This window comes from Elephas maximus, chromosome 6 (assembly GCF_024166365.1).
Source record: "Elephas maximus indicus isolate mEleMax1 chromosome 6, mEleMax1 primary haplotype, whole genome shotgun sequence".
Classification (NCBI taxonomy): Eukaryota; Metazoa; Chordata; class Mammalia; order Proboscidea; family Elephantidae; genus Elephas; species Elephas maximus.
In genome coordinates, this window is record NC_064824.1 from 85,619,044 (window position 1) to 85,643,637 (window position 24,594).

General features: G+C 35.7%; 1 protein-coding gene across 3 annotated transcripts in view; it reads right to left on the reverse strand.

The window, feature by feature from the left end:
- Positions 1 to 24,594, reverse strand: part of CALCRL (calcitonin receptor like receptor) — a 122,941-nt gene that overhangs the window by 54,721 nt on the left and 43,626 nt on the right. For all 3 annotated transcript variants that reach the window (XM_049887625.1, XM_049887624.1, XM_049887623.1), the window contains one exon: positions 14 to 104. The gene's annotated coding sequence lies outside the window, so the exon portion shown is untranslated. The remainder of the gene's footprint in view (positions 1 to 13; positions 105 to 24,594) is intronic.

Genomic DNA, 24,594 nt, shown 5'->3' on the forward strand with positions numbered 1-24,594 from the left:
TTCTAATACTTACGTGCACAATTGTCTCCAGACTCAAATCACATTTTCTCTTGGATCAAATTTGACATCGTCTTGAAGAATTTCTTAAATACAGAGGTCATGACCTGAAATATTAATGAAAAATTTAATATTATTTTAATGAGCCAAAATTATTTTCACGATAAATTGGAAATGTCAGGGTAAAAACCATCACAAAAAATGATATTTTTATTAAGCCATTACAATTTTTAAAAATGCGTTTCATTTATGATATTGGTATTTGAATTGCTATGTATTAAGGTATTTATTAAACATAATACTTCAGTGTGAATCATAGCTATATAATGAAAGCAAAATTGTTTTAGAAATACATATATTTTCTATGATTACAGATTTTAAAAGAGTGATTGTGTTGTTTGCACACAAAAAAATTTTTGGGTTTAAAATATATATTTTTCCTTTTTTCATAGAAACTTGAATATTTATGTCAAGCATTTTATGGAAATATAATTTTGGTAAATATATATATGTTTATTTTATATGTAAAATAAATTCTGGAGTCCTGGGGTGGTGCAAAGTGTTAATGCACTCAGCTGCTAACTTAAAGGCTCAAGTCTACCCAGAGGTAACTTGGAAGAAAGGCCTTGTGATCTACTTCTGAAAAATCAGCCATTGAAAATCGTATGGAGCACAGTTCCATGAGGATTCCCACGAGTCAGAGAGGTCAGTAGGGCAACTAGTTTTATATAATTTTAGAATAATTCTAGATCAAACCATAAATTTGGTTTTCTAATCTCAGTGAACCTTTATTTATTACCCCCTATTTTTTATGAGTGGATATTTTTTATGAGTGGATATTATGAGTGGAAACCCTGGTGGCATAGTAGTTAAGTGCTACAGCTGCTAACCAAGAGATTGGCAGTTGGAATCCGCCAGGTGCTCCTTGGAAACTCTGGGGCAGCTCTACTCTGTCCTATAGGGTGGCTATGAGTCAGAATCGACTCGATGGCAGTGGGTTTGGTTTTTTAGGTTTATAAGTAGAAATTACTCTGTCCTTTTTTTTTTTTTTTTATAGGCTCGCTATGAGTTGGAATCAACTCCACGGCACTGGGTTTTTGATGAGTAGAAGTGGAAACCCTAGTTGCCTAGTGGTTAAGTGCTACAGCTGCTAACCAAAAGGTCAGTAGTTCAAATCCACCAGGCACTCCTTGGAAACTCTATGGGGCAGCTCTACTCTGTCCTATAGGGTCGCTATGAGTCGGAATAGACTGGACTTAGGATGGGTTTGGTTTGGTTTTTGTTTTATGAGTAGAAATGAAAACCCAGGTGGTGTAGAGGTTAAAAGCTAAGGCTCCTAGCCAAAAGGTCGGCAGTTCGAATCCACCAGGTGCTCCTTGAAAACCCTATGGAGCAGTTCTACTCTGTAAGGGAGGAGATCTGGTGGTACGTTGGTTAAGCACTTGGCTGCTAATCCAAAGGGTGGTGGTTCAAACCCACCAGCCTCTCTGTGACAGCAAGATGTGACAGTCTGCCTCAGTAAAGATTTACAGCCTTTGAAACCCTATGGGCAGTTCTACTTTGTCCTATAGGGCCACTATGAGTCAGAGTTCCACTCGATGGCAATGGGTAATGGGTTATGAATAGAAAGAAAAAAAAAGGGAAGTTTCTTTGTATGTTTATATCCTAGAGTTGAGAATAGCTACAGTTTTAATATAATTCCTAAAACTCATCTGAGCATATCAATAACTTACTTTTATACTTGAGAATGTGAAACGAAAACAATTTAAAATTCATAATTAGAGTCCTCTCTTAGATGTACATTTCTTACCTGTAACTAGGGGATGATACTGCACACTTGACAGATTATCATGATGAGTAAATGATTTTGAGTGTATCAAGGAGTTGTGAACAGTTCCTGATTTACGGTATACTCTGAGCTAAATTCTCTTTCCCATGTAATATAACTTGATGAGATGCCAATTTATCTCTATTTGTTAGATTGGCATAAAAATGTACTCGATCTAGTATGCATACAAAAGCATTTACATCTTTATGTACAGACATATTTTATACCATTTTAAACCAGTTATTTTAAACAATCACATTGTTTATAATTATTCATGTTGCAAAACTATATCATTTAATCCCTACATCAGTTAATCCATTTCTAAAAATACAAAGATAATTTATTTTTTAACTATTAAAATTTGCTTTTGCAAATGATTCATCATCTAATGCTTCACATAGTACCTGACGCAAAGTAAGTACTCAAAAAGTTTTTGCTAAAACAATGAGAGATTAAAATATTAAGTAAATGATTAACATGGAATTAAGGTTCATTTCTTTCTAATTGGCTACCTTGCTTCTATTCTCTACAAATATATTTTCTCACAAATTTTCTTTATTATTTTTAAAATAATCACTAATCTGTCAGATTGAATGAAGCCAGAGAGTTATACTTTGGTGTGGAAGACTATTTTATTGCCAAATATGTAGAAAACAGTGCAGCGAATCCCTTATCTCTAAGATTATATAATATTTGTTATTGCTGTTAGTTGCCATCAAGTTGACTCTGATTCTGAGTAATCTTAAGCGTAACAGAACAAAACGGCGCCTGGTCCTGTGCCATCCTCATAATTGTTGGTGTGTTAGAGCCAACTGTTGGAACTATTGTGTCATTCAGGGTTTTCCTCTGCCCCTCTGCCAAACATGATGTCCTTTCTAGCTCCAGCTAACATGGAGCAACCTATGTTAGAAAAGTTGCAAACATATTCTAAGCCAGTTAAGTTCATCAACCCTTTTTTTCAGGTACATTTGTTGTAATATATGGTTGTAATTTTTTTTAAGTTTTATTTTGTTGTTATTGTTGAAAATATACACAGCAAAACACACAATTCAACAGTTTCTACATGTACCATTCAGTGACATTGATTACATTCTTTGAGTTGTGAAACCATTCTCACCCTCCTTTTCTGAGTTGTTCCTCCCTCATTAACATAATCTCACTGTCCCTTAAGGTTCCTGTCCAGTCTTTGGAGCTGCTGTTGTCAGGTTGATTCCATATAGATGGTTCTGAAAAGAGCATAATGCTCTAAGCAGACCTTTTTTTACTAGTTAAGATAAACTATTGTTCAGTTTTAAAAAGATTTCAGGGGATATGTTTGATTCAAGTTTCAAAGATTATCTCAGGACAATAGTTTCAGGTATTCATCCACCCTCCATGGCTCCAGAAAGTCTAGAGTTCATGTGAATTTGAAATTCTGTTCTACATACTACCCCTTTTGATCAGGACTCTTCTATGGAATCTCAGTTGTAATTTTGTTATAAATATTTTGTTGTTTTCTGTTAGAGAAAATCACTATCAATAAATTTTCATTTATCTAGAATGGTTGAGAAATTGGGCAGTTTGACTATTTTAAGTAAATTTCAAAGAACTGGGATGAAATAAAATGACTTTTAAATTATAGTTTAATCTTCTTTGAACAGCTATCATTATCTGATCATTTATTGGAAATATTATTATTTATATATATGTATTTCCATTGCCGATATGGTTTCTCAAAGAAGGAGCCATATCGACTTGATTGATCTTTGCATCCTTTGTGACTGGCAGTTAATAAATGTTTGCTGTATCAATGAACCAATAAATAAATGAAAAAAAAAGTATCAACAAATTGTTATGGAAATAATGGAGAACACTAATCATAACTATTGTCATTTTCTTTATCAGAAGTTTTTAGATAGTGTTTGAACCTGTACTAACAATGAATATTGAAAAAACAAACAAACAAAAAAAACCAAACTCTTATATCAGCATATTTACTTTCTTACCAAATAAAGTCCTAAAGACTATTTTAGTTATTCAAGTTCTGAGATTGTTGGATGTTGAATAAACTGTACAGTAAACTGTAGTTTATTGAATTTGGAGCTTTAAAAGCTAAGCCAAGTTTAAAACATTTGTAGTTCATATTTAAAACATTAGTAACTCATATATTTCTGTATCCAAGTATATATATTTAAATATCCAAATAAGAATGTAAAGGAGCAATATTGTATTTGGAGATCAGATAGGTTTTACAAAAAAAAAAATAGTTTGATAACTTACATATAAGTAATTATTAAATTTACCCTTAATATGTATATGGACTCAAAAAAAATGAATAGAAAGTATTTCAAAACATATTTGGAGTTTTCCCAAATCCAGCATATTTGAAAAACATTTCATCTAACATTAGTAGTTACGTTTCTTATCTAATATGCTTGAAAATCAGACTCACAGAAGTATCTCAGTAAAGTATCTCAAAAAAAAAAAAAACTATATCAGTCAGACAGCAATAGTTTAAAAGGATTTTATCCAACTCACAAAATATTTATCAATGCAAATAATTTCATTTTTGTTGCTTTCCTTCTCCACCCCATTTCCTAGTAATCCGGACAATGTGTTACTAGGAGCAAGGTTGTATTTTGTCTTGTGTACGTAAGTAAAACTCCTAATCAAGGGGGCAGGACTATGGCCCCTGGGTTTTACCAAGAATGGGGCAGCAAGTTTGGGAAGCAGCCTTGGAAACCACATGGCAGAAACCTGCTCACTCCATAAATTTTAGCAATGTCATGTTATGTAGCCATCCAATTCACTTGAGTCATCTACACTACAAAGGACCTATCAAAGATTCCCTGCCAGTAGACACTTGTGGCAAGTGGTAGTTACGGAGGATTACCCCTTTTACCAAGTTCTCTAGGTCTCTAATGGAAGGGTCATGACTGGGCATGTAGGGAATGCCATGGCGGATACATCTACAGGACAACTTAGATTGAGTCTGATATTGGTAGATGGAAGGCTAAGATTATTTTCAGAAGTATGTTTAATTGTAGTCTTTGGTTTAGCTCATTTGTCCTTTGCATACTGCCTCTAATTGGCTCATTCAGCAATTTGTTCCTTCTTTGGAATTTAGGTTTCTCCAAATTTATCTTTGCTAAAATACATTTAACTAACAAAAGCTGTTAGGAAATTTATGGGATATCTCTTTAAAAATTATTTACTGAGAACTGAGCTGCAAGTTGCCTCATGAAATATAGTATTTCCCATTCAATTTTGAGGAGAGACCAAGTAAATAAAGAGGTCAAGTTAAGTGATGAGGCCTGCCAATGGATTTTTCCAAGTGTGATTAGGTTTGTTTAGTCAGAAAAGAGTTTCTTAAAAACTAGGAAAGCTCTAATTTCTATTTTTAAGTGAATTTGTAATCACAGTTGTGCTAGTAGAAGTTATTTACATTTTGTATTTCTAGCTTCTAATCTCGATAGTACTATTATCCTTACTTCCCCAAACTGAACAGAGTGGAATATTTGTTTCTGCTACTAAAAACGAGATAGTTGTCTTTACTGCATCTATAGAATAGAAATTAGCTTATTATATGAATATTCTGTATGCTTCTTGCCCAATGAATCTTTAACATGTATTTCATTAGGAAAGGACTTGGAAAATGAAGACTGTCTGAGAACTTCAAATACCTTTTGAAATATAGCTACCTAGTCATTCAGAGCTTTATGTAACTTATTCTCATTTCATTTTCTAAAATCACCCCAGGCCAATTTTTTCCCCCCATGGATCTACATTTCTAAATGCACACATTTGAAGAAGACAATGCTCTTGGCTTACTGTAGCATAAAAGTATATTTTATTCCACATCAAAATTATGAATCAGTCTGACTTAATCAGTATTAACTTTTAAATCAGAACACAAAAAACATGAATTTTGTAAATGCATACTCAAAAACCAAAACCCAAACTCGTTGCTGTCGAGTCGATTCCAACTTATAGCGACTCTATGGGACAGAGTAGAACCGCCCCACAGAGTTTCCAAGGAGAGCCTGGTGGATTCGAACTGCTAATGCATACTAGTGCCTTGCAAACCTATTTTTTATTTTCTCAAATTTTTATTATTCTTATAGGAATTTTCTAAGAGTTTGTTATTCTTTATAATAATTCTTATCAGTTGAGTTATCATTTTCATATTATAACATGTATGTTCACTTCAAGAAAAAAACTTCTGTTTTCCACACCTCCATTTCCAAAATAGCTTAGATTTTTATAGGCCCTGAGCCATATTCTTTTCTCCATTGATTTATCCAGTCACTATAAAGTTGGCTAACAGAAACATTTCCCATACAGACCTAATGTGCCATTAATTATCCTGAACCTTTGTGTGAACAAAACTTAGCTGTTTCCTTTCTAGTCCTTAAAAAAAAAAAAAAAAAAAAAGCCCTTACCTTCCATTAAAAAAAGAATTACATATGGTATATTAACCAATGAATAAGGTACAGATTATTTCTCTTGAATCAAAACAAGGAATAAGCACCCTTCTCCAATTTTAATATTCCACACCTGTATGACAAAAGGAAATTTTCTGTTATTCTACATTATGTAGAATAGATTGTGTCATTGAAAAAAAAAAAAAGAGCTCAAAGAATGGAGTCTATTATATCAGTAACTAAGGTTTAAAAAACACAGGGCATATTTTTGCTTTACTTATTCAGTTATTCTGCCTAACCATCCAAATTTCTCATTTCATTTTATTTTTATTCACCAAACATTGTCATATTTTTTATATGTTTCCTTCTTTTTTATATACCTTTTTTTTTTAATTGTGCTTTAAGTGCAGGTTTACAAATCAAGTCAGTCTCTCATACAAAAATTTGTATACACCTTGCTATGTACTCCTAATTGCTCTCCCCCTATTGAGACAGCACACTCCTTCCCTCTACTCCCTTTTTTGGTATCCATTCGGCCAGCTTCTGACCCCCTCTGCCCTCTCATCTCCCCTCCAGACACAAGATGCCAACATAGTCTCATGTGTCTGCTTGATCAAGATCATTCTTCACCAGCATCATATTCTATCCCATTGTCCATTCCAATCCTTGTCTGAAGAGTTGGCCTTGGGAATGGTTCCTATCTTGGGCTAACAGAAGATCTGGGCACCATGACCGCCAGGGTCCTTCCAGTCTCAGTCAGACCATTAAGTCGGGTCTTTTGACGAGAATTTGGGGTCTGCATCCCACTGCTCTCCTGCTCCCCTGGTTTCTCTGTTGTGTCCCTGTCAGGGCAGTCATCGGTTGTGGTCAGGCACCGTCTAGTTCTTCTGGTCTCAGGCTGTGTAGTCTCTGGTTGATGTGGCCCTTTCTGTCTCTTGGGCTCATAATTACCTTGTGTCCTTGGTGTTCTTCATTCTCCTTTGATCCAGGTGTGTTGAGACCAACTGATGCATCTTAGATGGCCACTTGCTAGCATTTAAGACCCCAGATGCCACTCTCCAAAGTGGGATTTTATTATGTCAATTGACTTAGATGTCCCTTGAAACCATGGTCCCCAAACCCCCACCCCTGCTACACTGGCCTTCGAAGCATTCAGTTTATTCAGGAAACTTCTTTGCTTTTGGTTTAGTCCTGTTGTGCTGACCTCTCCTGTACTGTATTGTCTTTCCCTTCACCTAAAATAGTTCTGTACTGTGTTGTCTTTCCCTTCACCTAAAATAGTTCTTATCTACTATCTAATTACTGAATACCCCTCGCCCACCCTCACTCCCTCCTCCCTCTCATAACCATCAAAGAGTATTTTCTTCTCTGTTTAAACTATTTCTTGAGTTCTTATAATACTGGTCTTATACAATTTTTTCCTTTTCCAACTGACTAATTTCACTCAGCATAATGCCTTCCACATTCCTCCATGTTATGAAATGTTTCACAGATTCATCGCTGTTCATTGTAGATGCATAGTATTCCATTGTGTGAATATACCATAATTTATTTATCCATTCATCCACTGATGGGCACCTTGGTTGCTTCCATCTTTTTGCTATTGTAAACAGTGCTGCAATGAACATGGGTGTACATATATCTGTGTAAAGGCTCTTATTTCTCTAGGATATGCTCCAAGGAGTGGGATTGCTGGATTGCATGGTAGTTCTAGTTCTAGCTTTTTAAGGAAGCGCCAAATCGATTTCCAAAGTGATTGTACCATTTTACATTCCCACCAGCCGTGTATAAGTGTTCCAGTCTCTCCACAACCTCTCCAAAATTTATTATTATTCTGTTTTTTGAATTAATGCCAGCCTTGTTGGAGTCAGATGGAATCTCATTGTAGTTTTGATCTGCATTTCTCTAATAGCTAATGATTGTGAACATTTCCTCATGTATCTGTTAGCTGCCTGAATGTCTTCTTTAGGGAAGGGTCCGTTCATATCTTTTGCCCATTTTTTAGTTGGGTTATTTGTCTTTTTGTAGTTGAGTTTTTGCAGTATTATGTAGAATTTAGAGATCAGGTGCTGGTCGGAAATGTCATAGCTAAAAACTTTTCCCCAATCCGTAGGTAATCTTTTTACTCTTTTACTGAAGTCTTTGGATGAGCATTTTTTTTTTTTTTTGGATGAGCATAGGTGTTAGATTTTTAGGAGCTCCCAGTTCTCTAGTTTCTCTTCTGCATTGTTAGTAATGTTTTGTATACTGTTTATGCCATGTATTAGGGCTCCTAACGTTGTCCCTATTTTTTCTTCCGTGATCTTTATTGTTTTAGGTTTTATACTTAGGTCTTTGATCCATTTTGAGTTAGTTTTTGTGCATGGTGTGAGGTACGGGTCTTGTTTCATTTTTTTTCAGATGGATATCCAGTTATGCCAGCACCATTTGTTAAAGAGACTATCTTTTTCCCATTTAACTGACTTTGGCCTTTGTCAAATATCATATGTGGATGGATTTTTGTCTGGATTCTCAATTCTGTTCCATTGGTCTATGTATCTGTTGTTGTGAGAGTACCAGGCTGTTTTAACTACTGTGGTGGTATAATAGTTTCTAAAATCAGGTGGTGTGAGGACTCCCACTTTGTTCTTCTTTTTCAGTAATGCTTTACTTATACAGGGCCTCTTTCCCTTCCATATGAAGTCGATGATTTGTTTCTCCATCTCATTAAAAAATTCTGTTGGAATTTGGTTTGGAATTGCATTGCATCTATAGATCACTTTTGGTAGAATAGACATTTTTACAATGTTAAGTCTTCCTATCCATGAGCAAGGTATATTTTTCCACTTATTTGATCTCTTTTTGTCTCTTGCAGAAGTGTTTTGTAGTTTTCTTTGCATAAGACTTTTACATCTCTGGTAAGTTTTATTCCTAAGTATTTTATTTTCTTGCGGGCTACTCTAAATGGTATTGATTTGGTAATTTCCTCCTCGATGTTCTTTTTGTTGGTGTAGAGGAATCCAACTGATTTTTGTATGTTTGTCTTGTATCCTGATACTCTGCTGAACTCTTCTATTAGTTTCGGTAGTTTTCTGGAGGATTCTTTAGGGTTTTCTGTGTATAACACCATGTCATTGGCGAATAGAGATACTTTTATTTCTTCCTTGCCAATCTGGATGTCCTTTATTTCTTTATCTAGCCCAATTGCTCTGTCTAGGACCTCCAGCACTATGTTGAATAAGGGTGGTGATAAAGGGCATCCTTGTCTGGTTCCCGATCTCAAGGAGAATGCTTTCAGACTCTCTCCATTTAGGATGATGTTGGCTATTGGCTTTGTATAAATGCCCTTTATTATGTTGAGGAATTTACCTTCTATTCCTACTTTGCTGAGAGTTTTTATCATGAATGGGTGTTGAACTTTGTCAAATGCCTTTTCTGCATCAATTGATAAATAATGTGATTCTTGTCTTTTGTTTTATTTATATGATGGATTACATTAATTGTTTTTCTAATGTTGAGCCAACTCTGCATACCTGGTATGAATCCCACTTGGTCATGGTAAATTGTTTTTTTGATATGTTGTTGAATTTTATGGGCTAAAATTTTGTTGAAGATTTTTGCATCTAAGTTCATAAGGGACATAGGTCTGTAATTTTCTTTTTTTGTGGTATCTTTACCTGGTTTTGGTATCAGGAATATGCTGGCTTCGTAGAATGAGTTTGGGAGTATTCTGTCCTTTTCTATGCTCTGAAATACCTTTAGAAGTAGTTGCATTAACTCTTCTCTGAAAGTTTGGTAGAACTCTGCAATGAAGTCGTCCAGACCAAGGCTTTTTTTTCTGTATGTGTTGGGAGTTTTTTGATGGCCTTTTCAATTTCTTCTTTTGTTATGGGTCTATTTAGCTGTTCTACTTCTGTTTGTGTTAGTTTAGGTAGGTAGCGTGTTTGTAGGAATTCATGCATTTCTTCTAGGTTTTCAAATTTGTTAGAGTACAATTTTTCATAGTAATCTGATATGATTCTTTTAATTTCAGTTGGGTCTGTTGTAATATTGCCCATCTCATTCCTTATTTGAGTTATTTGCTTCCTCTCCTGTGTTTTTTTTTTTTTTTTTTGGTCAGTTTGGCCAATGGTTTACAATGGTTTATCAATTTTGTTAATTTTTTCAAAGAACCAGCTTTTGGTCTTGTTAATTCTTTTGATTGTTTTTCTGTTTTCTATTTATTTAATTCTGCTCTAATTTTTATTATTTGCTTTCTTTTGGTGCCTGAGGCTTTCTTTTTTTGCGCTCTTTCTATTTGTTCAAGTTGTGGGGAAAACTCTTTGATTTTGGCTCTTCTTTTTGTATGTGTGCATTTATTGATGTAAATTGACCTCTGAGCACTGCTTTCGCTATGTCCCAAAGGTTCTGATAGGAAGTGTTTTCATTCTCATTGGATTCTATAGATTTCTTTATGTCTATGAATTCCTTAATGTCTTCTATAACCCAGTCTCTTTTGAGGAGGGTATTGTTCAGTTTTCAAGTGTTTGATTTCTTTTCCCTGCTTTATCTGTTACTGATATTCACTTTTATGGCCTTATGGTCAGAGCAGATGCTTTGTAATATTTCAATGTTTTGAATTTTGCTAAGGCTTGCTTTATGACCTAATACGTGGTCTATTCTAGAGGAAGTTCCACGTGCACTAGAAAAGAAAGTATACTTGCATGCTGTTGGATGGAGTGTTCTGTATATGTCTATAAGATCACCTTGGTTGATTGTGGTTTTTAGATCTTCCGTGCCTTTATCGAGTTGTTTTCTGGATATCCTGTCCTTCACCAAAGTTGTGTTTTGAAGTCTTCTACTATAATTGTGGAGCTGACTATCTTACTTTTCAGTGCTGTTAGAGTTTGTTTTATGTATCTTGTAGCCCTGTCACTGTGTGCATAAATATTTAATATGGTTATATCTTCTTGGTGTATTGTCCCTTTAATCATTATATAGTGTCCTTCATTATCCTTTATGATGGATTTAACTTTAAAGCCTGTTTTTTCAGAAATTAATATTGCCACTCCTGCTCTTTTTTGATTGTTGTTTGCTTGATATATTTTTTTCCATCCTTTGAGTTTTAGTTTGTTTGTGTCTCTAAGTCTAAGGTGTGTCTCTTGTAGGCAGCATGTAGACAGATCTTGTTTTTTATCCATTCTGTCACTGTCTGTCTCTTTATTGGTGCATTTAGTCCATTTACATTCAAGGTAATTATGGATAGGTATGAATTTAGTGCTATCGTTTTGATGTATTTTTTTGTGTGTTGTTGAAAGTTTCTTTTTCCCACTTGATTTTATGTGCTGGGTAGATTTTCTTTATATATTGTCCTTTCCTCATATTTGTTGTCATTGATTTTGTTTCTATTGAGTTGGTATTTTTCCCTTGTTTTTTATTTTGATGAGTAGGATAGTTTGTCTCCTTTGTGGTTACCTTATTATTTACCCCTATTTTTCTAAATTTAAAACTAACTTTTATTTCTTTGTATCGCCGTATCTTCCTCTCCATTTGGAAGGTGTATGATTACATCTCTTAGTCCCTTTTATTATTTTAATGTTGTGTTCTTTTATATAATAACATTGCTGTTACCCTGTTTTGGGCTTTTTTTTTTTTATAATCTTGCCTTGTGTTTTTGTATTTCCCTGTCTGGGATGACTTCTGTTCTAGTCTTGGGTTGACACCTGATATTATTGATTTTCTAACCAAAGAGCTCCCTTTAGCATTCCTTGTAGTTTTGGTTTGGTTTTTACCAATTCCCTAAACTTCTGTTTATCTGGAAATGTCCCAATTTCACCTTCATATTTGAAGCTGGATCCAGTTTTGCTGGATATATGATTCTTGGCTGGCAATTTTTTTCCTCCAATACTTTTTATAAGTCATCCCATTGCCTTCTTGTCTGTATGGTTTCTGCTGAGTGGTCCAAGCTTATTCTTATTGACTGTCCTTTGTGGATGACTTTTCATTTATCCCTAGCTGCTGTTAAAATTCTCTATCTTTGCTTTTGGCAAGTTTGATTATAATATGTCTTGGTGACTTTCTTTTAAAATCTACCTTATGTGGAGTTTGATGAGCATCTTGGATAGACATCTTCTCACCTTTCATGATATCAGGGAATTTTTCTGCCAACAAATCTTCAACAATTCTCTCTACATTTTCTGTTATCCCTCCCTTTTCTGGTATGCCAATCACTCATAGGTTATTTCTCTTGATAGAGTCTCACATAATTCTTAAGGTTTCTTCATTTTTTAAAATTCTTTTGTTGGATTTTTCTTCAGATATATTGGTGCCAAGTGCTTTATCTTCAAGTTCACCAATTCTGCCTTCCATTTGCTTAATTCTGCTCCTCTTTCTGTTGAGTTGTATAATTCTGCAATTTTGTTATTAATCTTCTGAATTTCTGACTGCTCTCTGTCTATGGATTTGTCCAGTTTATTAAGTTTTTCATTATGGTCCTGAATAACCTTTTTAATTTCTTCAACTGCTTTATGTGTGTGTTCCTTGGCTTGTTCTGCGTATTGCCTGATTTGCTTCCTGGTGTCTGGAAGGATTCTGTATATTAATCTTTTGTATTCTGCATCCAGTAGTTCCGGGAAAGCACCTTCATCTACAAGATCCCTTGGTTCTTTGTTTTGAGAGCTTGTTGAAGCAATCATGGTCTGTCTCTTTATGTGATTTGATATTGACTGTTGTTTCCAAGCCAGCTATAAGTTATTGTATTAGTTTATTTTATATTTGTTTAGTATATCCTAGCTTCTTGCTTTGTTTTGTTTTGATATGCCCAAATGGGTTGCTTGAGTGAGCTAGCTTGATTATTTTCACCTTTGAAGCTCTGACATCCTGTCACAAAGTGACTAACCCTGTTATCAGGTATTTCAGTCTAGGAGTCCATTCACATTTCTTTTATGATTTCAGCTGAAGTGTCCAGGTAGCTGGTTATCAGTTGTGTGGTACAGGCTCTGTCCTACAGTCTTAGCGGGGCAGGGGTATTGGTGTAGGTACTGGTATCTGGCTGCAGCAGGGGGTCATGCTCTGAGAATCATACCCCAAGTGTCTCTGAAAAACACGTGTCCCTGTTCCCTAGAGTGTACAGGTAGGTGTGTTCTTCAGATGGACCACGGGCACCCAAAGTTTTTGGTTGTAAGGACTGAGAGGTACCGGTTATCCTCGGACCCCTGTCATGGGTGGCTGGGTGACCTGAGTGTAGCCACCAGTCCTTAGGCCCCTGATGTGGGTAGGTGATGACCCTGGTTAGTACGCAAAGCAGTGTCAAACTACAAACACTCACCTCTCCACTGCACAGATGAAACAGTTGTAGTCTGCCAACAAGGGCATATTCTCTTGAAATAGGCCCACACAGGTCAATATGGGGGGAAGGGTACTCAAAGTCAACAGGCCGTTTATGCCTGGACAGGAGCTGCTTCTGTCCTGAGCTCTCCAGGTTAGTGGAGCTGGCAAATTATCTTTTCCCGCAGTTGCGAATTTATTGTTTCTCCAAGGCCGGGAGGATAGCTCTAGGCACTCAAAAGGGCCTATCTCAGGCCTAGGGAAATCAACAGGCAATGAAGCTGGCTTAGGGGTTGGGGGCACAGTAAAATATACACAAGTAGTTAGCTTTTGCCGAGAGTACCTTTCTTCTCTGGTTCCAGAAGCATGAGTAGGCTGTGTGGCTGGCTGCTTCTCCCTGAGGAAACTGTGGCCAAACACTAGTACTGGCCCACTGCAGCTACTTCTGGGAATGGTGCCCGAGGTCTCCCAGTGATTCAGGGCTGGTAACTCCTCTCTGCTTCTGAACCGTCTCTTCCTCCCCCTGCCACTCAGTCCATTTTTTAACTTTGTCTTTGATGTTCAGGGCTTCTAGCTTGTCATAAATATAATCATTCACTTGTTTTTTTCAGGTCTTTGTTGTAAGAGGGCTTGCCGGAAACATCTGTCTATTCCACCATCTTGGCCCGCCTCTGGTTCCTTCTTTTAATCTTAGTTCTTTTTCTAAATGATGGACTGATATTTTATTGGGTTTTATTACATGAGTAAATGGCTTGACAGTTCAGACTGTCAAAGTACCATGCTGGAAATGTACCAAAATAAAAACCACATTTATATCTCACTTTAAAACACTTTAAAATACATTTTAAATTAAGAAATACTTCCAGAAATTCAATTGGTCATCCTACCATATGTATGGAACTTGTACTTTCACCTAGTTTTGTAAGAAGATAGAGGTAAGATCAAAGATAAAGTTTCTGTCTTCAGTGAAAGTATTTATCAAGTTGGGGAGCAATAATCTTATTCTGATTTTAGAAGGTTAGCTCATTGCTTTGTAACACAGCCCATAGAACTTATTCATGAGGTTTTAAAGAAAGATGATTTCACCAACATTTAAGACATGAAGTTAGTAATTCAATGCCTGAGTCTTAACTCTGTCATTCACTGAATTTGGGCAAGTTATATACCTTCCCAGGTGTCTCATTTTAATACTTGGGGGTAGGATTAGATAAATTTGAACCTGTATAGTATTCAAAATTTGTATAAAAAGAAAACAGTAGGTGGTATATACTAACAGATTTTGTTAAAAGTAGTCTAAATCCAAAACATCCTTGAAACCAAGTTTCTCCTGACACTGTTTTTTCTGGCTCGAGAATACTTTCCCTAGATTTCCTTACCAATAGCCCAAAGGAGTTTGTGTTTGAATCTCAGACCGTGAAATTGTAGACCATTCGACTAGATTAATTTTATTTTTTTAGATGGAAATTCAGGGAAAAGTATCCAAATCCCCCGCCCCCCCCAAAAAAAATCACTTATCTTGATATCAACTCTTCATATCCTGTGTCCTTTTAGTGCTATTCTTACTTTTGAAAGGCCATTTGGGGAAAGTTTAGTGTTCTCTTCTCCATTAGAAGAGAAAAGCAAACATACTTCTTCAGAAGCCTCTTTGCAAGACTTTGCAGAATGGAATCTGAAAAGTACGTCTAGTCTAAGCTAAATCTAGTGCCATCATTGTTGAAATAGGTCTAATACTTCTGTGACTAGAAACCCACAGTTTCTGAATTTTGGATACATTGGAATTTTATCTTCTTTGGATTTAACAGAAAATAATCTAGCTTTTTTTTTTTAAATATAAATTAATACAAATTTCAGGACATGCTAAGAAATGATTCAAATTCAACAATGCATAAACTCAGCAAGGTAATCAATGCAGTAATAAAAGAGAATATTACATTTAATTCATCAAAATCCCATGGGTGACTTAGTGTATCTAATAGTTAACTTTAAAAAGTCAATTAAAATTCTTGTAAACCCTCCCAGAAAGTATTTTGTTTTCCAAGAGACAAATGAATTTAATTACAATGACTGTTAGATTCCACAAGACATGAAAACATATATTACTAATATCATCCCATTGACTAATATTAGAGTTTTCCTTTTTCCAAGTCTTGAAATTAAGGCAGTAACATCCAATTGATATTTAATAATTAGCATAATAGAGGGACAATACCTGATGCCAGATACTGATAGAGACAGCTAGCGTATTGGTTACGAATACAAATTAGACTTCCTGGTTTTTAAACCCAACTCAGCCACACATTAAACATTATAGTAAGTTAAATACTTCTGTAATCACAGTTTTCTCATCTGCAAAATAGTTCACAAACCAAAAGGCTATTGTGAAACAGTTGCCCCATAGACTTTCCAAGAAACAGTTGGTGGATTTGAACTGCCAAACTTTTGGTTAGCAGCCTATCAATTAACCACCCCAAAAATGAGATTATGTACATAAACTTCTAGAACTCAACAAATGTTAACTCAACAAAAGAGGAGCCCTGGTAATTTTAGAAATATGAGTAAACCTATACAGGTTTTAGGACCCCTGGTGGTGCAATGGTTAAACATTTGGCTGCTAACCAATAGGTTGGCAGTTGGAACCCATCATGGCTTCTTGGGAGAAAGCCTCAGCCTAGAAAACCCTAAAAGGCAGTTCTATTCTGTCATATGGGGTTGCTGTGTGTTGAAATCAGCTCAACTGCACCTAATAACAACAATATACAAGCTTTACTTTATTTGCAAATTTCAATAGCATTGTAAGAGAAAATTAACCCTATATTTCAAAGTGGTTGTCACATGCATCTTGAGATTTTTGTCATCTACAGAATTAATATGACTGGTTTTTATTGTCATTAAAGACAGTGACAAAAATATCAAATAAAGCCAGTGGTAGCAAGTATAATCCAGCTGTGATGTCAATCTAGTCCGTATAGCTGTACATTTTTTAATACTGAGCCTCTATACACTAAAGCTCTAGCAATTTCTTTTGTAAATATTGTAATCAAATAGTCATATCTTAAAGAGTATAACATGCTAATCTAATTAAAAACAGAATATAAAACCTGCTAAACTTGACTTTAATTTTACGTTGTCTGTCACTATGAATCAGAATCAACTTGGCAGCAACAGGTTTGGTTTGGTTTTATAATAGCCTTTATTAACAGTGCATTGGATCAATCTATCATCTACCTGTCTATCTATCTATCATCTATCTATCTACCTATCTATGTATCCATCTATCACTCTATGCTTACTTGCTTATCTAAGAACATTCCAGGTTGAATAGTTGAATAACTATTAACAAGAGATAATTTTGTGATTAAATTTGTGGCTGCATTTTACACTCTGAAGTATTTAATCATGAGAATAATTTTCCTATTGTGGGCATAATTAGTCATTTTCCGGTGATTTTTGTCACTCTAGTTTTATTTGAAGGAGGCAAGGGGCCAAATCTTGGCCAATTAGTAAAAGGTGGAGGGAGCCTGAAAAAAATGCTTTGAACTTGATGGAACATTCTCTGTCCAGGAGATCTAATATGGAAAGAATTAATTGCTCAAAAAGCACGGAAACAAAACACATCCTTCCAGCCTTTGCACTAAGAACTTTACACCTATTTCCCTCCCACAAAGTCAGAAGTCAACTTCTATGAACATGCTTTCTTCCATCAACGATAAAATTGGAAAATATGTAATTCTGCTGGAATTTTTTATTTAAATTACATAGTTATCCATCATCAAAGTTATAGTATTCTTGTTAATGGAGCTTTCCAATATTTCTCAAAATAAAATTTATACAACACCTACTAACATTTCTCAACACTTAGTGTACACTGGAGCTCTGTTGATTTTGTCTGTCTAGCACAACTTCTTTCTTCTTTTGGTAAAATGAACCCCTCTGCCCTATAGAGACAATGGGAGCAAGTATATTTTCATATACGATGTCAATCTAGTCAGTATAGCTGTACATTTACTAATACTGAGCTTATATAAACTAAAAAGCAAACCCATTGCTGTTTAGTTGATTCCAACTCATAGTGACCCTAATTATAAACTAAAGCTCTAGCAAATGTTCATATGCAAAATAAAGTACATTGACCAGAAAACCTGCCTGGCTTATAGAACATCACATGGATGTAAACTCTGAGCTTCAATTTGATACATCTTTTCATGTTTAATTTTCTCCCACTCCCCTAAAAAAACCCTCTATTTTACATGTTTGGAACTGTTTTGATTAGTAAGAAAAAGTACATTTCTTTTGAAATTTGCTTTCAGGAACTATGAATTCATTCATGAAAATATTACATTTTCTTTGAGGAATACATTTTAGTTTTTCAGAAATAACCATATATGTAATTGAGGCAAAATATCTAGTTATATACTTATAAAATTTTCCTTAGTTTTAGATAGTATCTATATTTGTTTATCTTTTTTCTCTTAGTGATTTTTTAAAAAAGTATTCTACAGCCTTTTATTTCATCTTCTTGTAAAAGTCTAAAACTGACAATTTATATAAAAATATAGATTTTTATTTCATTTGTAAAATATTTTAATTGTGCTATTACAAAAAATAACAACAAAAAATATGAAAGATTAGTGAGAAAGAATAAATTATTGAACCTTCATTCATTCTGGGAAATTAATGTAGGTTAAACATTTTATACCCCAATTAATTCCCTTCTATGGAGTTATTACTAGGTTTAAAAAGAAATTTTTTTTTTTTTAAAGTAAAGGAAGAAACTAAAGAGAAAGGAAGGAGGGGAGGAAGAAAGGGAGGGAGGAAGGAAGGAAGGGGGAAGAGCAATGTGTCGCAGTTAAACGCAAAGTTTATTTTAAATTAACATTACATTATTTTTATAAAAAAGCACACATGTAGACAAAATTGAAATTTGTTTCTCTACAGCTTCTTCGTAGTTCTTACAACCATTAACCATAATTCATCTTAGTAGTTTTTAATATATTCATTCATCTATTTGTTCATTTATTTAAAAATATTTATTTAAGACCTAAATGGCATAGTGGTTAAGTGCTATGGCTGCTAACCAAAAGGATGGCAGTTCAAATCTGCCAGGTGCTCCTTGGAAACTCTATGGGGCAGTTCTACTCTGTCCTATAGGGTCGCTATGAGTTTGAATTGACTCAACGGCACTGGGTTTTTGTTTTTTATATTCCAAAAGCTTTACAACTTCTGCTGTCAGAAACACTGAAAACTTGTAGGGGAAAATGTTGTTGTGTGCAATCAATTAAATTCTGACCCTATCGAGAAGGAATGACATGTATTCCACTTATTTGCTAAGTCTGCTGCAAAAATGGATACTAACTGTAGGAGAACAAACCATTACAGCCATATGAGAAGATATCCATTTTCATAGGTAAGAGGATGAATTCAAAGATGGCGGCAAGGGCAGTTGTAGAGAGGCTAATTGGAAGTTTACTGCTGTGAGACAAGTGAGTAATTATGAGGGCTGAAACTAAGAAAAAAAAATCAGCTTAAAAAAAACTATTAGCGTAGGGAGGAATATTTAAAAGTAAGAGATATTAAAAACATTTAATCTGTAAGAATCTGAGAAATTAATGAGTGTAAGAATCCTAAACAGATTCGCCAAATTTGAAGCTGGGTATCTGGATAGAGTTTCGAATCACTAATAAAGAGAAGGCAGAAGGAAAGTAATGGTGGGAAAATATCTGAGTAAGTTCAGACATTTTGAAGAAGAAAGTGTCTAGTACTGTTGGCTACTTAGTTCCATAGATTAGCAAATGGATGCCCAGAAATAGAAATTTTGGAGTCATCAGTATATAATGGAATTGTAGTTCAAGTATGGTGATGTTTTGTCCAGAAGAACTGTCTATAATGCGAAGAGAGTTGAGAGTGTATTCTCAGAGATGCGTATATGAGTCAAACCAGAGCACATTTCAATACATTAGTGTTGAAGGGATTCAAAGCAAGAATTAAAGTTGGCAGAGGACACAGAATTGGGCTTTCTGGGGGCAAGCAGCTAAACATACAAAGGCCTGAGGACAGAAAGAGTAAGGCTTGTGTGAGTAAAGGTAAAAGTACGGTCTGTGAGAAATTGAGATTTCTTGGGGACATCATGAGTGGAGACCTAGATATGTTACTTGAAGTGTTGGCTAGGCACACAAACTCCATGATGCACTCTGTGAGCTGTTTTAATTTTGCATACACCAAACATAGCTTATTTTTAATTATTTACCACTGTGACTAAGTCTGGGTTGTAATTTAAAAATAGATTTTCCAGTGTAAAAGAAGTTGCACAGGAAGAAACTCCTCACCGAATTAAGCTTTGCTTAAGTGAGAACTGCTGCTTAAGGACAACACGTTCCCTGTGAAAAAAGATGGCAAATCCATTTCACTGGGGCTAACCTTTATGGAGTGCTATTATCAACTCAATTGTATGTTTTTTCCTGTTTCACAAACATGTTCCCAAAAGACTTTTAAAATAGCTTTCTTTCCTGCTAAATTGTTGTGCCAAGCACTTTTTCTGATTCTCAGGCTTCACTAGATCAGGATGTGTTAAAGAAGAAATGCCCTGTCACACTTGACATGGCTTAGTAGGCCTTAACAACAACAATAAAATGTTTTTCTAACCTGACTGCCCCCTTCACTAATGCTTAAAGCAGTGCATTTTCATCAAAGTGCAAAATACTGTGACGAAACAAAAGAAGCAACAACTTGAAAGACAATGAAAATGTCACCGTTTTAAATCAAGACATCGAATAAAAAAGGTCCCCCAGTAGACTTCTTTTTTTTTCTTCTCATAAAGAGAAACATGACTATGTTTTTTGTTGTTGTTGTTGTTTTGTTTTTTTAAGAACTGTTTCTGGAAGTTAGAACTGTTTTTTAGTAGAAGTTAAAATAACTTAAGAGAAAATAATCAGAAGAGTCATATAGAATGGTTCCCAGAGTACCTAATAAGTCAATCTTTTCTGGCAGGAAAGAAAATAACCACAACATCCCGAAGTCTGTCCAGTTCATTTCAAGACTAATCCCAGGCATTTTGGGGGCATATTTCTCAAACTATCACTTGGTTGCAATATGATGTATATCTACCTTTCCACTGAAGAGTATTTCCTCACCAAAAGTCTTTCTGAGTGGCAATAACGATGGCAATCTCAAAAGGGGGAAAAAAAATATGAAAGTCAGTAAAAGATAAACAAGGCCTGATGGATGCTTTGGTGAAGGCTAAAAAAAAGCCATCTAGGGCTGGAAAAATCACATGTGGCTTTCTGGGGCAGGAGTCAATCTGGCTATCAACAGTATGCTGCCTTTGGCAGGAGAGAACAACCATTTGAAAAAATAACAAGTAGGAGACTTGAAATGGAAAAAAAAAAAAAAAAGACAGAAAAACAGGAGAAAGCGAGATGCAGGGCACAGAGCACAGGTGTTTTGTTTTTGTTTTTTTAATACTTTATTGTGTTTTAGGTGAAAGTTTACACAGTAAATTAGATTCTCATTCAACAATTCATACACAAATTGTTCTATGACATTGGTTACAGTACCTGCAGTATGTCATCATTCTTACCATTTCCACCCCACCTGCTCCATTTCCATCCATCCAGTTTTTCTGCCTCTCCTTGCCTTCTCATCTTTGCTTTTGGGTAAATGTTGACCATTTGGTCTCATACAGTTGATTGTTTAAAGCAGCACATTCCTCCCAGTAGGTGTTGTTTCTCTTATAGGCCAATCTATCATTTGGCTGAAAGGTGACCTCTGGGAGTGGCTTTAGTTCCAGGTTAACAGAGTATCTTAGAGGTAGTCTTAAGGGTAAGTCTGGTCTTTTTAATAAATTTGAGTTTTGTTTTGTTTTTCTCCCGTTCTAACTGGGACCTTCTATCATGTTCCTGATCAGAACAGTCAGTGGTGATAGCGGGGCACCATCTAGTTCTTCAGGTCTCAGGCTAGAAGAGGCTGTGGTTCACATGGGCCATTAGTCTGGTAGACTAATTTCTTCCTTAACTCTTAGGTTTTTCTCACTCTCCTTTGCTCCAGACAGGAAGAGACCAATAGTTGTATTTTAGATGGCTGCTCATGAGATTTTAAGATCCCAGATGCTACTCACCAAAGAGCACAGGTTTTTAAATCAGACAGCCACAGTATCTACTATCTAGGAATGTAGTCAGAAATCTAATCTGCAACCTTTACCTTGGTTTCTTTAGCTTTAAAATGGGAATAATGCATGCATCACAAATATATTGTGGGGTTACATAAAATAACCTGTGTCTGGGAAGTGATAAAGCTTAATAAGTGATGGTCTCTCTTTCCCGTGGATTAGAAAGCGAATGCCTTTATTTGCTTTTATTACTCTCGGCTACTGGAGTTATAATGATTTTGAGTAAAATTATATGTGCACATTTAACAAGCCAGCTTTCCCAGATTAACATAAAGACTTTGTCGGCAGAAGACCTTGAAATTTAACGTATTCAAGGATGAGTGAGGATGGGCACTGTCTTCAAAATGTACTTGTTTTCTTATCAACACTGTTTTACTCTGTATACATAACAGTGGTGACTCCCGCTTGCTTAGGAGGTACCTTTTTAAAAAAATATATTAGCCCCTTTCTCTGTTGTGTGCTGTTGAGTGTATCCAGACTCAACATGGCCCTAAAAAACAGAGTAGAACTGTCCCGTTGGGTTTTGTAGGCTGTAATCTTCATAGGAGCGGATTGCCAGGTCTTTTCTCATACAGAGTAGCTGGTGGATTCAAACCTCCAACCTTTCAGTTAGGAGCCCAGTGCTTTAACCATTTACCACCAGGGCTCCTGCCCTCTAGGAATTGTAGTAAAGACCAAAGTTATCTGTCTCATCTCTTGTTTAGATCCTGAGGTGAGGTGTTTTATGTTTTGTCACATATGCTTTAAAAAGAATTCTGCATTTGCTTATCAACTCTTGGCTTTTATTTGCTTAATTCCTGGGTGAAGAAGAAAACTGGTGAAACTCAAGGTGTCAGATACATTATCCAGGAATACCACAGGGGTATTAGCTGGAGTTAGAATAGAAGCCAATGGTGCAAGGAGAAAGAAAAGCCTGTGGTTGTTAAACTTGGAGAAAGTTTGGTAGTTTTGAGGAATAGCTGCTCTGTTACTGAGAGATACTTAGGATGCAAGAGCTGGGAAAGAACTTCAAGACATTTTGCTCTAAGGAAAATACTTCTACTTGGACTATTTAAGGTGTGTGTGTGTGTTTTAATTATTTTGAACAACATAATTTTTTTTTCTTAATATGGGGCCATGAAGCATCTGAGCTTTATCACATTCTGAGTACAAATTCTTGCATTTCAGAAAATTAAAATTTTAGTAAAAGAAAAATAGGTAATTTAATCATTGTATAGTGTCACACAGTGGTTAAGTGCTATGGCTGCTAACTGAATGGTTGGCAGTTCAAATCCACCAGTTGCTCCTTGGAAACCTATGGGGCTGTTCTACTCTGTCCTATAGGGTCTCTATGAGTTGGAATTGACTCGACAGCCATGGGTTTGGTTTTCTTAATTCTTTTTTGGGGTAGTAGAGTGAAATCATTATATTCCAGTGATAACTAAAGAATAGTTAGATTAAGAGAAATCAGATTTCTAAATGTGCTTTTTCTTTAACATTTTTATCCCATCCTATCTTCCTTTGGGAAACCCTGGTGGTGTAGTGGTTAAGTGCTACAGCTGCTAACCAAAGGGTCGGCAGTTCGAATCTGCCAGGTGCTCCTTGGAAACTCTACGGGGCAGCTCTACTCTGTCCTATAGGGTCGCTATGAGTTGGAATCGACTGTAGGGCACTGGCTTTTGGATCTTCCTTTGTGCTCTATATAACCATTCCCACCAAGTGGATTCCAACACATAGTGACCCTGTAGGACAGAGTAGAACTGCCCCACACGGTTTCCAAGACTATAATCTTTACGGTGACACACTGCCTCATCTTTCTCCCACAGAGCAGCTGGTGGGTTCAAGCTGCTGACCTTTTGGTTGGCAGTCCAGTGCTTAATCACCGCATCACCAGGGCTCTGTATTGTAAGTAATTAACACACTTTTCATGAAGTGTAGATATACTTTTTCATATAATTAAGTAGCAATCACATTTTAAAGAGAGCATGAATAAATGAATTCAGAGCACGTAAAATGTTCACAATTACTCTTGGTTGTTAAAGGTCTAAAGTCTTTTCCTTCTCTTCCTCTGTCCCCCTCCTCCCTCCCCCCTCCTCCCCAGTTTCTACCAAGACCTTAACAGCCCCTGTGAGCTCTTTGTGAAGGGATGTTTTACATGTGAATGCCTTTAATTGACTCTGTTTACCAAATAATGATGGATAATAGCCTTGATCCCCCTGGGAAAGTGTTTACAACATTAAGTCTTTTTTTCTCTCTTGTGGATCGGCTTTTCAAAACTTGCTTGTTTTGTTTCAGAGAATAACCTTAGTAAAATGTCAGGATTTTCTCTTGACCAATAAAGGAGACATTATTGTGAGCCAAGCATCTGTCAGAAAATAAACTTTTTTTTCTCCTTAGTGGGCTCAAATAGGAGTCGCTGAGTGGCATAAACAGTTCCATGCTTTACCACTACTAACAATAAAGATTGGTGATTCGAACCTACCCAGAGGCACCTCAGAAGCTTTCAAAAGGTCACAGCCTTGAAAACCCCACGGAGGGTAGTTCTACTGTACAACATGGGGTTGCCGTGAGTCAGAATCGACTCCACGGCAACTGGTAAAAATTGATAGGTTCAGTTTTAAGTAAAAGAGACTTAGTCATTAATATTTGACCTGATAGTAATATAAGCTGAGTGCAGTGACTACATATACTGATAAAAACAGCAACAGTCTACAACGTAATATAAAAAGTCAAATTATTGAATGACATTTGGTACTCTAGAAAAGTTTAACTGTATTCTTGCATTCAGCAAATGCTTATTGAGCTTCTAGTATGTGCCTGACATTTGGCTATGTGCTGGAAAAATAATGGTGAGTAAAAGGAGATTAGACGCAGCTCCTAATAAAATTATAATAGGGAAGATGAATATTAATCAAATAATCACATGAATAAACTTAACATTA